General features: G+C 41.5%; 1 protein-coding gene and 1 long non-coding RNA gene across 11 annotated transcripts in view; one reads left to right on the plus strand and one right to left on the minus strand.

The window, feature by feature from the left end:
* RERE (arginine-glutamic acid dipeptide repeats) overlaps nt 1-6614 on the minus strand; it is a 314825-nt gene extending 308211 nt beyond the window's left edge. For 9 of the 10 annotated variants that reach the window (XR_010594217.1, XR_006175082.2, XM_065574910.1 and 6 more), the window contains exon 1: nt 6474-6614. The gene's annotated coding sequence lies outside the window, so the exon portion shown is untranslated. Of the gene's footprint in view, nt 1-829; nt 1588-6473 lie in introns of those variants that run through there. The other variant, XM_065574909.1, reaches the window with a different exon arrangement.
* On the plus strand, nt 6542-8371 carry LOC135976946 (uncharacterized). The gene is made up of 2 exons (XR_010594218.1): nt 6542-6681; nt 7013-8371. It is a non-coding gene; the product is annotated as an uncharacterized LOC135976946 (long non-coding RNA).
* Nucleotides 8372-11430: the final 3059 nt, after the last annotated feature.

Raw genomic sequence — 11430 nt, forward strand, 5'->3', positions numbered from 1 at the left:
TTTTGAATATGTATATTCCTAGAAAGACTTTCAAACAAGCAATATATGGTGTTTCAGAAGCAGGAAGAAAACCTGTTGAAGAGCTGGCGATTTTTAAAAAAGGATAAATTCACTTGAGAAAGATGGTTGTGTTTTTTCTAATAGGGAGGGGTTGGAATGTAGGCTTTCTAAACAAGAATGTAGCCATTCAGGGTTTAGGAAATATAAGCAAAGTTCTTACTGAGAATGGATAACTTCACAACACAAGGGCACCTTAAATATCTTGAATACATACTGTTATACTAAGCTATCAGAGATTCTTTTGAACGAGTATTTATTGAAGAGCAGTTTACCATGTAAGGGACTATTCTTTAAAAACTTGTCAGGGCTCAAAACAAGTTATGGACTTAGAACACTGCCGCCTCTATCGCCCATTTTAAAGTTAGTAGATAACTCGATAGGTCAGGAGCAAATAATGCTTTTTACAGTGTTCATAGCTGTATCTGGAGGCTTTTGACAAATACTTCATCAAATATGCAGGCCACATTATTTTATTTTTTAAACAGACCAATACATTTTATTGCTTGTATGGAATATTGGTGAAAAGAACTGACCCAGGTTCAACCTCTGGTTACCCGGGATATTTACACATCAGTGTTGAAGATTAAATAACAGTGGCCCTAGATAGGGCTTTATGTCCCAGATATGACAAGTTTCACTCATTTTAATTCTTCTCATAACTACTGTGCAACTATCCATTTTCCTGCTTCATTGTCTTAAGGGTACATCTTCACTGGAGGTCTACAAAACTATATCTGAGTTACTGTGTCATCCCTGGTACTGCACTCACCGATGAGATTGGGACTTCTAGGGAGCATATTCCGAGGTCCTTTTGCTGCAGGAAGTTGAGACGCTATGATTCTTTCCCAGTGATTTGTGGGACAACTTGTCTGTCCTTCCGGGCCCACAGAGGGAACTGGTGAACTATGAGCACTCAAAGAATTTAGCCAGCCTCCTCGCTGCAGAATAGGCAGGTTATGAGCCTACTGAAAACCTCATTCAGCATTTAGTCTCTAGCCCAAGGGTTCTCAAACTGGGGATCAGGACCCCTCAGGGGGTCACGAGGTTATTACATAGGGGGTTGGAAGCTGTCAACCTCCACTCTAAACCCTGTTTTGCCTCCAGCATTTATAATGGTGTTAAATATATTAAAAGGGTTTTTAATTAGTAAGGGGGGGGGGGTTGCACTCAGAGGCTTGCTATGTGAAAGGGATTACCAGTAAAAAAGTTTGAGAGCCACTGCTATAGCCTCAGATGAGCCATCTGTGGCAATGCAATTTGGTCAGCTCTAACTTAGCAGCTGCCTCCTGGGAATGAAGGCCTGGCTGGTGTCCCAACACTGGGACAATTCCACCTGTACCCTCCTCTTTCTGCTTAAAAGGCTCAATGTGCAAAGTTCTCAGATCCTCTACTGATTTCCCTTTAGGGAATACAAATATTTCCCCTTGGAGAAATATTGCAAATACAAGCTCCCAAGTTGATGTTTATCCATTTTGTCCAGTGATTAACCAGCTCATTTTCCTCCTTCCTTCTTGTATTTTCCCTAACCTGAAATAAACAGAAAATAATAAATTGTAAGCTTGTACTTTGCTCCGTCACTTTTGAATCTGTTAGGGTTTGTTCAGCAAGTATTTGGAGTGTGAACCTCAGTTTGCTGATACTGGGGTGCAACTCCTGCAGCAACTACGCCACTGTGGCATTTTGGGGACTACCCAGACCAGTAAGGGATCCTGTCACCACCTGCCCTGTAAACCTTAGTGGCCTTTGTGCTGTGCATGTATGGTTCAATTCCCCAGTAGCCAGCCTACAAGCATCAGGTCTCACCCTGGCTCTCGCTAGTTACTCCTTGCAGGGTGACACCAACGGCCCTTCCAGTCCCAAGCCTCTCCAAATACGTCCTCCCTGAGTTCTTAATTACCAGAGACTTGGACCGTTTCCCTCTGGTTCATCACCTGCAAAGATGTGAAACCCACTTCCGAGATATCAGCCTACTTTGGCTCCCACTCTCCATAGTTTACACACCAGAGACCTGCTTGTGGGAAAAATAAAATAAAAAAAGTTTCTTTACTAGAAAAATCAGATTCAAAAATAAAATAGTAAAGGAAATAAAAAAATATACAGGTTACAGAGAAACCCAAAAACGCAGCCTCAGGTTTTATGCTCTCTTATTAGATAAAATCCCTTTTCTAAGGCAAGTTATCTGTTGCCTTAAGTCAATTTCTCAGCATACCCGTGAGCTACAGGAGGGGGACTGAGCCTTCACGGACAGCCTCCAATTTTGAGGCTGTCCCTCAAGGTCTAGATTTAAAAAAAAAAGCTTAAATCAGTCCCAAGCCTGTTTTTAAAAGGCTCACCACCCCACCCCCAGTCCATGGTGACTCATGTTTATTCAGAGTGGGGAAATTCCCTCTTGACTTGATAGCCAGGGATGTCTCAATGTCTTTCCAGTAACTCTATTGGTCCATCACTGTATTTTCCTGGGCAGGACGGTGGATCATTACTTGAAGCTGGTTTCACATGAACACCTGGCTGGAGTTGCCTGTTCTCGCTAACTACTCAACGCCCTGTTGTGAGTTGTAGTTGTAGTAGAGATTATGAACACAGTTTTCTACATACACAAACATATAGATTCATAACCACAGTCTATATACATCTTATGATGGCAACTAAGTTCAGAACATTACAAGGTTTCATAAAAGACTTGATATACTTTTATAGTACAGTAATACAGTATACAATCAGTTGCTTTAACTGCTTGTTTGGGGGTTTAAATCTTCTATCCTCCACTTGAGGTATCTGGACCATCACTGTCGCACAGGCCATCTGAACATGGGTTACAGCACCAAATGTTGGTGAGAAGATTGTGTGTGTGAACAGGAGGGAAATTAGGAACAACACACGAGTAAAAGCCCTTAGTATTTTGATGAACATTCATTATTTCTCCAAAATGTTAATGGACCATAGCCTCACTACACATTCAGCTCTACCACCTGCATTTTCACCCTATTTGCTATCAGTTAATTGGGTCTGAGATAAAGGCACCACATTAGATGTATGTATAAACAGATTTCACACGTTTGCTTTTACTGGCTGTTCTTCCTGCTTCCGATTCAGCCTACATACTCTTATCACCACAAACTGCTCTCAGTTCCAGGAACATTCTGACAAATACAAGAACTAATGTGTGCGCTGACCGACCAAAAAAAGATGGCTTAGGCCTGGTCTATACTAAAAAGTTAGGTCAACCCAGCTACATCACTCAGGGTTGTGAAAAATCCACACCCCTAATGGCATAGTTAAACCGACCTAACTCCAGGTGTAGACAGCATTTGATTGATTTAAGAATTCTTGTGTGGATTTAGCTACCAACTCTCAAGGGAGATGGATTACCTACATCAACGGAAAAACTCCTCCCATCGACATAGGTAATAATGTTTTCACCCCTCGGCTCACATCTACACAGCACTGCAGCTGTGCCACTGTAGCATTTCAAGTGTAGACAAGCCCTTAGTAAAAAACACACTGGGTTCACTGAAGAAGCAATGCATTGTCTGTGAGGGGCAACATATTTAAAGCATGATTAACAAACCTCATATCCTTGTTGTATTGCCCCCATTTAAGAATTTACTAAAAGAACCCAAGCAAGTAATTTAACAGTAGACCGAGACGGTGTTTCTACACACAAGATCATGCTACACCTAAATCTACACAATCACTTTAGATCCTGAACATAATCCATAATGAAATTAAGTTACTGAGTCAGATTCACAGCTGATGTAAACTAAGGTAACCCTATTGGGTTCATGGAGCTGTGACAATTTACACCAGTTGAGGACTTGGCCCTTTTAATCCAAACTGCATACAGCCTCTACACTTTAAGGGTAGTGCATTCTCCATCTTTATACAGATATGGCTTTAAAGGATTCTTTAACAGTGTAGAATATTTGCCTCAGCAGTAATTCATCCACAGTACAAAACCACTGACCTTCTGTGACATTACAAAAATAGATAGTTCCTTCTTGATACTCTTAAGCAACACAATAGCTAGCATAACCCTTTGACCCCAAAACAGGCAGGTTTATGAGAAGTCTATTAATACCTGGCTTCTTGTTTTCTTTCCTCCCCCGCCACCCCAAACCAAAACAAAAGGTCTCTCACAAATGAGCTATTAGCTACTGATACTATGAAACAAAAGGCTGTCTTGTCCCATCACATGAATAAAAATGAGCAAGGAAGGGTTAGAGGATCCACCAAGCAATTCTTTACAACCTCTAGTGTATGATACTCTACACTGCAGAAGGAAGTCAATGCATTCTGACATAACAGCTGTACACAGTTATATTAATTAAAATAAAAAACTGGTCCACATAATATACAAGCTATTTACTGAACTTCAGTGAAAGTTGAAAGAACAATATCTTTAAAGATGGATAATTTAAGAACAAGTTGACTAGTTTTACTAAAGCCAACAGCATAAAGAAGATATGCAAGTATTTGAGAAACAGTCACAGCTATTTAAAGTCAAACAAAAAAACACTATCTACTATAAAAAACACACAAAGGAAGTGGGATAGATTACGTCAGCCCTTGCCTCAATTCATAAATCCTAACCACAAGACAAGAGAAATTCTAAACTGCCTTTCACTGGAAACTGCTTAAAGTGAATACATGCAGTTTAAGTCTTAAAATATGCTATTGAACAGCATTCGCTGATGCATCACTTTCAACAGCCACAGGGGGAAAAAAATGGTGTAATCCTAGTCAATTCTATCATGCAGCCAGATCAAATAACATTTCAAAACCTGGCTGCCAAACACCCAGCCTGCCAGAGTACAATAAGCACTTGAGTGTGCTGGACTCAAAACCACCTTTCACTGCTCCCAGAGATCTTTATAACATAGTTTAAACACTACTAAATTACAGGGTTGGAAAAAAACAAAAAAGCTTTTAAATGTTGCTCCCACACAATTCTTCAACTTGCTGTAAAGCATCTAAAATGTCTGCCTTGTGCTATTTTACTAGGCAATATAGCTATTCAAACATGTGCCTTTAAGAACAAAAATCTGACAAAAATGCAGATTGCGCTGCAAGTCTGGAACTAATTGCCCACACATCAATGGCTTTACATTGAAATAACGCTGCCCTGTCTGTAGGGTTTTAAATCGTATTTACTTTAATTTTGAGTTCCCAGAAGGAATCCTTTGCTAGAATGTAGAATATTTAAATTTAGACTCCACGAATTAAGGGTCACATTTCTGTTCTCAACTTTTACATATTTTAGAAGTCTTAAAAAATCTGACTAATTTTAAATTAAAAATTAGTCTCCTTGTCAACTGCCATTTTCATTCACATACAATTAAAAAAGAACCCCATATGGCTGAAAGGAAGCCATCCAGTCACACAATACCCCATGCAGCGTAATGCCACATGTACTCAAGAAAGGCTTAAAAACGGATTGTAAAACAAAGTAGAGCTGGTTTCTTTCTCAAGAAACAGAAAGTGGTCAAGCAGGTCTCCCTGTCACTTCATCTAAGAACAGGGTTTGAGCAAACATTATAAAAGAACCTTACACCAACCACTGTACCAATTAAAATTTAAAAGGCATTCCAAGACACTCCTGCACCTTAGCAAGTGGAATGGAAGTGGATTTTCAACCAAGCAAGGAAACTTCATTCTTCACCTCACTTGCGTATAATAGTTTAGACTCAAAACGTTTGCTCTGTTTAGCTAACTTTGTTAGATTAAAAACATACAAAGCAAAACATTCACCTGAGAAAGAGAAACCTGTGGCCTTAAAACACTCTGAGCTTGCATTCTGGGTAGGGTGACCAGACAGCAAGTGTGAAAAATCGGGAGGGGGTGGGGGAGTAATAGGAGCCTATATAAGAAAAAGACCCAAAAATCGGGACTGTCCCTATAAAATCGGGACATCTGGTCACCCTAATTCTGGGCCAGTAAAAGCTATCACATCACATACCACGTTGATCCAACTTTCCTTGAAAATCTGGAATATCCGGGAGGGCAAAAATAAATGAATAAAGTCAAGAGTTTCTCTATCCAGGTGTTCTCTGTTGTACAGTGAGAGTGGTTTATTATCATCATTATTCTATTTTAAGACTAGTAGGGTGACCATCTCAACATTCTCCTCCGAAGAGAACTTCATTTTGTGTAGTGCCTTTCATGTACCGTTAACTATAGTTACAGAGTTAAGCAGTAAATAATCCAGTGTGTAAACCCACTCTCTGGACTCACACCCATAGCATGACCTGCAGCAGATCTGACTTCCTTCAACTATAGCCCACTTACAGGAGTCAAAAGCTGCAGCCCTAGCATCCAAGGACTTCAACCAGGACAGGGTGCAAGGTTCCTGTCCATCTCAGCAGCCACATACGACAGCCCACGCCCCCCCCCCCCCTTTTGCGCTGCACACTCACCCAGCCAGCCTTGGGCTTTAAGCTTTGCAGTTCCTGGAGGAGCCGGACAAACACAACTTGTCTGCAATCCTAGCAGCGGCTACAGCCTGACCCCTGCGGACTTTGTGTTTCTTCTCCGGAGCCTGCAGGACGGGGGCCGCTGCGGTGTCCAACAACATGCAGGAGCATGCAAGGCCCATGGAGGAGAAGAGGGAGGGAAGGAAGGCAGGTAGGAAAGGGGGAAGGATAGGGAGGGAAAGGAGGAAGGCGGGGGGGGGGGGGGAAGAGGAGAAATGCACTTGGTGAACAAAAGGAGGCCCCCTCTTCTTTACTGCAGAGTCGCTGGGCCAGGCGGAGGAGAGAGCAGCATTGCCCGAGCTGGAGCCTGCCTGCCCGCCCTGGGTGCCCAGCCAGAAGCCCCCTGGCTTGCTGCAGTTGGCTCCCCTCAGCACATGCACACTGTACTGCTGCTCCCCCTCTCGCAGGCTCCGAGTCCTCAGCTGCTCGGCTGCAGACACTTCCACATGCCTCTGTGACCCAGTCTCTTTTCTTTTACCCAGACACCAGGAGGAGGAAAAAAAGAGACAGAAGCACAGCCTCCAAAAGACAACAGGCGGTGGAGAGGAAAACCCGGAGCGGAGTCCGGCGGCAGCAGCTCTGGCCATGCACAGGCACACAGGGAGCAGGTTCAGGCTGCCTCTGGTGCTTATCCCTCCAGTGCAAATTACACCACGAAACAGGCTGAACACACACACATTCCAGTCTCCGGCAGGGTTTGATGCTTGATGCCTAACACTTCAATACACAGACTCAGCTCTCTGTTCTGTCTTTGGTGGTGGTGCCTGTCCTCCTCCTGGCCACACTCTCCGCCTGCCACACACACGACTCAGTTCTCCATGCTACTTGTGCTGCTCTCCATACATCTTTGGCCATATACGCACGCACGCACCTCCACTCTCCTTCTGGCTGATGCTCTTGCCTATCCTTTCCCTCCTCCCCACTCAGCCCAGCCGGAACCGAGCTGTGTGATTGATGGCAGGTCTTTAATAGCGTGGTCAGCTAGAAAATGCATCTGCAAGCAAGATATTAAAGAGGCAAAGCATCCCCGGGAGTGATCAGCGGCTCACATCCTAGAGCTGCAGCCAGGAATATTAATGAAACAAACCTCCTTACATCTACAAATGCAGATCAAAACACAGGGGGGTGGGAAAAAATGCAGATAAAAAAAATAGAGGGGTGGAGGGAAGCACACACAGAGCATTTGTTCCAATGATGGATAAGAGAGAGACGCCTCTCTGGTGTCACATTAGAGACATTTCTATACAAGGATTTTGTTGTAGTTTATTCAACCAGTAAGCCATTTTGTTAAAATCCTCTCCAACCCCCCACTCCCCTTTTTCATAAGAGACTAAAGCTACATCTGCTAAGCAAGGCACCTTTTAAATTTGATTTGATTGAAATTAATCTAATAGTGAAGAAATAAATACACACTCCTACCATGCAGCTTTAAACAACGTGATACTTAGCTGCCAGCTTCAAGTATCACCCCCCACTCCCGCTTAATGCGATAATAATAAAATCTCGCAGCTGCCTAAAATGACCAACTTCATTTTGGAGCACAGCCCTTTAGATCTCTAGTTCAGAATAAAATGTACGACTACCAAAAAAAAGTTGTTTATGCAGTCCATGAATGGTGGCAACAAACAATTTCTTTTCTGTCAAATAAATAAAGGGCTTAGCTATATAGTAATGATATTTTATCTTTAACTAAATGACTGACGCATACACCTCAGTACTGCTTTACAACCCCCACACACCAATAAAAAAAAAAAAAAAGATGTCAAACCAAAGTTCATGATTCCTTTTTTCTATATCAAGTCCCCATGAATGTCAAGTATTGTCCCCGGCCTTGTTTTTCCCCCAGATATTGTACATTGTGTTCTGATTTGTATTTTTTCCATAGGCATTTATATGGTGTTCATCACGGTAGGGTCCAAGTCTTTCTCAAAATAAAAATGTACAACCTTATAATTTTAAATTCTGTCCTTGCTGGAAATAGCTTCCTAAACCACCAACACAGCTAATGCACAAATAGCTGATGAAGTACAACACCCTTGCCACCCTGAAAGGCTGCTGTGATCAATACAAATTGAAGGTGGTGTGTAGTGCAAGGTTGGCTCTGTTGCAAGATCCATTGTACATTAGCTTCTCAACAGGAGCCCATCCTAGGGGGAAATGTGCTGCTTGAAAATAAACTTCATAACCAAGTGGCTTTGTGATAACTCCACACCCATCAGAGCTGAAATCAATCCGCAAGTACAAAGCAACCACACTGCATTCATTCCCACTTCAATTTTCTGATCAAGTATGGCCGGATACATGGCAAACCATGGGAAGTAGCTTATTTCTCCAGTGCCCACTTAAGAAAATGTTTGCTTTCAAATGACATCCAAAAGAGTTTTCTTGCAGTAAGCCAATGCTAAGTTCCATTTACATGAAATATGTCCCATTTTGCTGGATTTTCAAAGGCACCTATGTGATTTAGGCGCATGAATTCCAATCACTTAGGCACCTTTGAAAATTTTTAAGGCATTTTGGAATCCGTTTTCATGAAAGATGCCAAACAAAACAGTAATGGTCCAGTGAGAAGAGCAAGATAGGACAATTGGGTTGTATTCCTGACTCAGCCACTGATTTACTGTGGGATCTTGGAACAAGTCTTAACCTCACCGTGCCTCAGTTACCCCATCTATAAAATGGGTCTAGTAATTTCCATTTGTACATCAGATATCTTTGGATGATAGGAGTTAACTGTGTTCCAAGTATTAACAGGTTTCACAAACTAACTGACCAATGCTCATAACATCCCTGTGAGTGAGGGAAGCATTATCTCCATTTTACAGATGGACATATAAAACTGCTTGCGAAGGATCATGTACAGTGATCAGAGCACTTACCTTCATGGCAATTCTGTTTCATTTGTGAAAAATTGATCTGAGAATTAAACAACCCAAACACTATTTTGTAGTAGGTGCTGTCTCTCTTCTTCATATTCCCCCAAACCCACTCTCTAATAAAGGCCAAAAAAGGCTTTTATTCAATCTAGTTCTCTCAGTTGGCAGGGGCACAATATATTAAACCAGTCAAGAGATTGCTTTTCAAACTACACAGTGTAAAAATTCAAGGCAGGAGATCTGCAAATGGGAAACAGGGATTTTAAAAGAATATACACAAGAACAGCTCGCTGTAATCTGTTTGTTTGTTTTTTTCCCCCTCAAACATCATACTCTTACATTAGACAAAAATCACTAGAAAATATCCTGTGGGCAATAATCCTGCACTGGCCTGGAGAAGATGAACTAGATGACCGAATAGATCTTTTCAGTCTGTAGTTTCTATGATTCACACAATAGATTATTTCCCATTTGCTGTCTTTGGTCCAGTTTGCATAATTTCCCAGTGTTGTGCAAAAGGAAGACAACTCCAATCCATACAAAATCCAGCCCGGATTTCACAGGAGTCTCCATTTATCAAAACAACCCTGTCATGTTGAGTACCATTAACAGATAATGAAAGGAGACAAGGGATGCAGTTACAAGCAAAGCACTCGGCATTCTACAGGCCTAAGCATGCAGCCAAGTGAGCTGACATCTGACTTTATTATAAGCATTATAATTAAATAGAATACCTAGTTTAAGTAACATTATGGTTGTGACACAAGCCAACAAAAGCTAGGAAATTCAAAGATAAGGCTTTGACACCCTGTCATTAACTCCTGCTATTGTATAAGTGTTGTCTTCTGTGTGTGTCTCTCACACTGCTTGAATTAACTGGAAAGTCAGCCTTACCTTCCAATTTCCCAACTTTTGCTGGTTTCTGTGGACACTAACCTTGTATATGGCACCTATGTGCTTCAGCTTGTGAAAGATCAAGCACTTAACAGGGCAGAGTGACATAAAGTGTATTTTTAAAGGGCTATAAAGGTGCTGCTTTCTAGACACACTTCATAGGACACAAATAATTCATAACCTCTTGTGAGAGCTTTACAAAATTTGAAAAACATGAAATACAGATATACCCCAAGGCCACAAGATCTATAGTACAACTGCTTTCAAAATTTCTTCTGAGAGATTTAGCCATCATCAGGTATGCATAAATATTTCACCCACCCACCAGGCAAACTGCTCCAAAGAAGCTGTTTATGCTTTGGCAGGCAATCTAATCATGAAAATACTTGATTTGATCATATAGAGCACATAAGAAAATTTTAATAATGCGTTTTTAAACATAAAAACTAAAAGGTTTGCCATATAACATTTAAAAGCACTCTACAGCTACACAGTCCAGTTTTTGCTTTTAAAAACAGGTTCCACACACTGTCTGGTTGGTGTGAACTGTAACAAGCAAAGGGTGTTAAGCCCATTTTCAAGAATAACTTGATCTTGACTGTCTTCTAAAAGAAGGTTTAACGTTCTTTTGCCTGGCTCATATAGGCAACAAGCATAACACAGTAAGTCCATGTTAAGCTGAACCTATTTTTGAAAATTGATTTAACTAACGTAGCTTTTTCAGGACTTTATCTACACCAGGCTCTCTTGCCAGGGTTTTTCCATTGTTCACACCACTGCTGGTACTGCACCAGTATTGTTGCAGGTCATTTCCCCCGGGGGGGGAGGGGGCAAAATTCTCACCCCTACTAATACTTGGTACATCCCCAATGGTAAGAACAACAATTGGAATTCTAAATGGTTAAAAATAAGCCCAATATACAGCTAGCCTAAGGCTGAAATATTACAAGACAAAAAAATACTTATTACAGCAGTTAACTGCATACTTGTGACCTCATCCAGAGATGGAAATGGCTTGGCTATTAGTGCCAACAGATCCAAACCATAAAAAGTGCACTAGACACCTCACTACATCAGCATGCGTTTTGCAATGGGTGTTGAAAAGTCTGGCACTGTTTACTGTAGGAAGC

The sequence above is a fragment of the Chrysemys picta genome, chromosome 21, assembly GCF_011386835.1.
Source record: "Chrysemys picta bellii isolate R12L10 chromosome 21, ASM1138683v2, whole genome shotgun sequence".
Lineage (NCBI taxonomy): Eukaryota > Metazoa > Chordata > Testudines > Emydidae > Chrysemys > Chrysemys picta.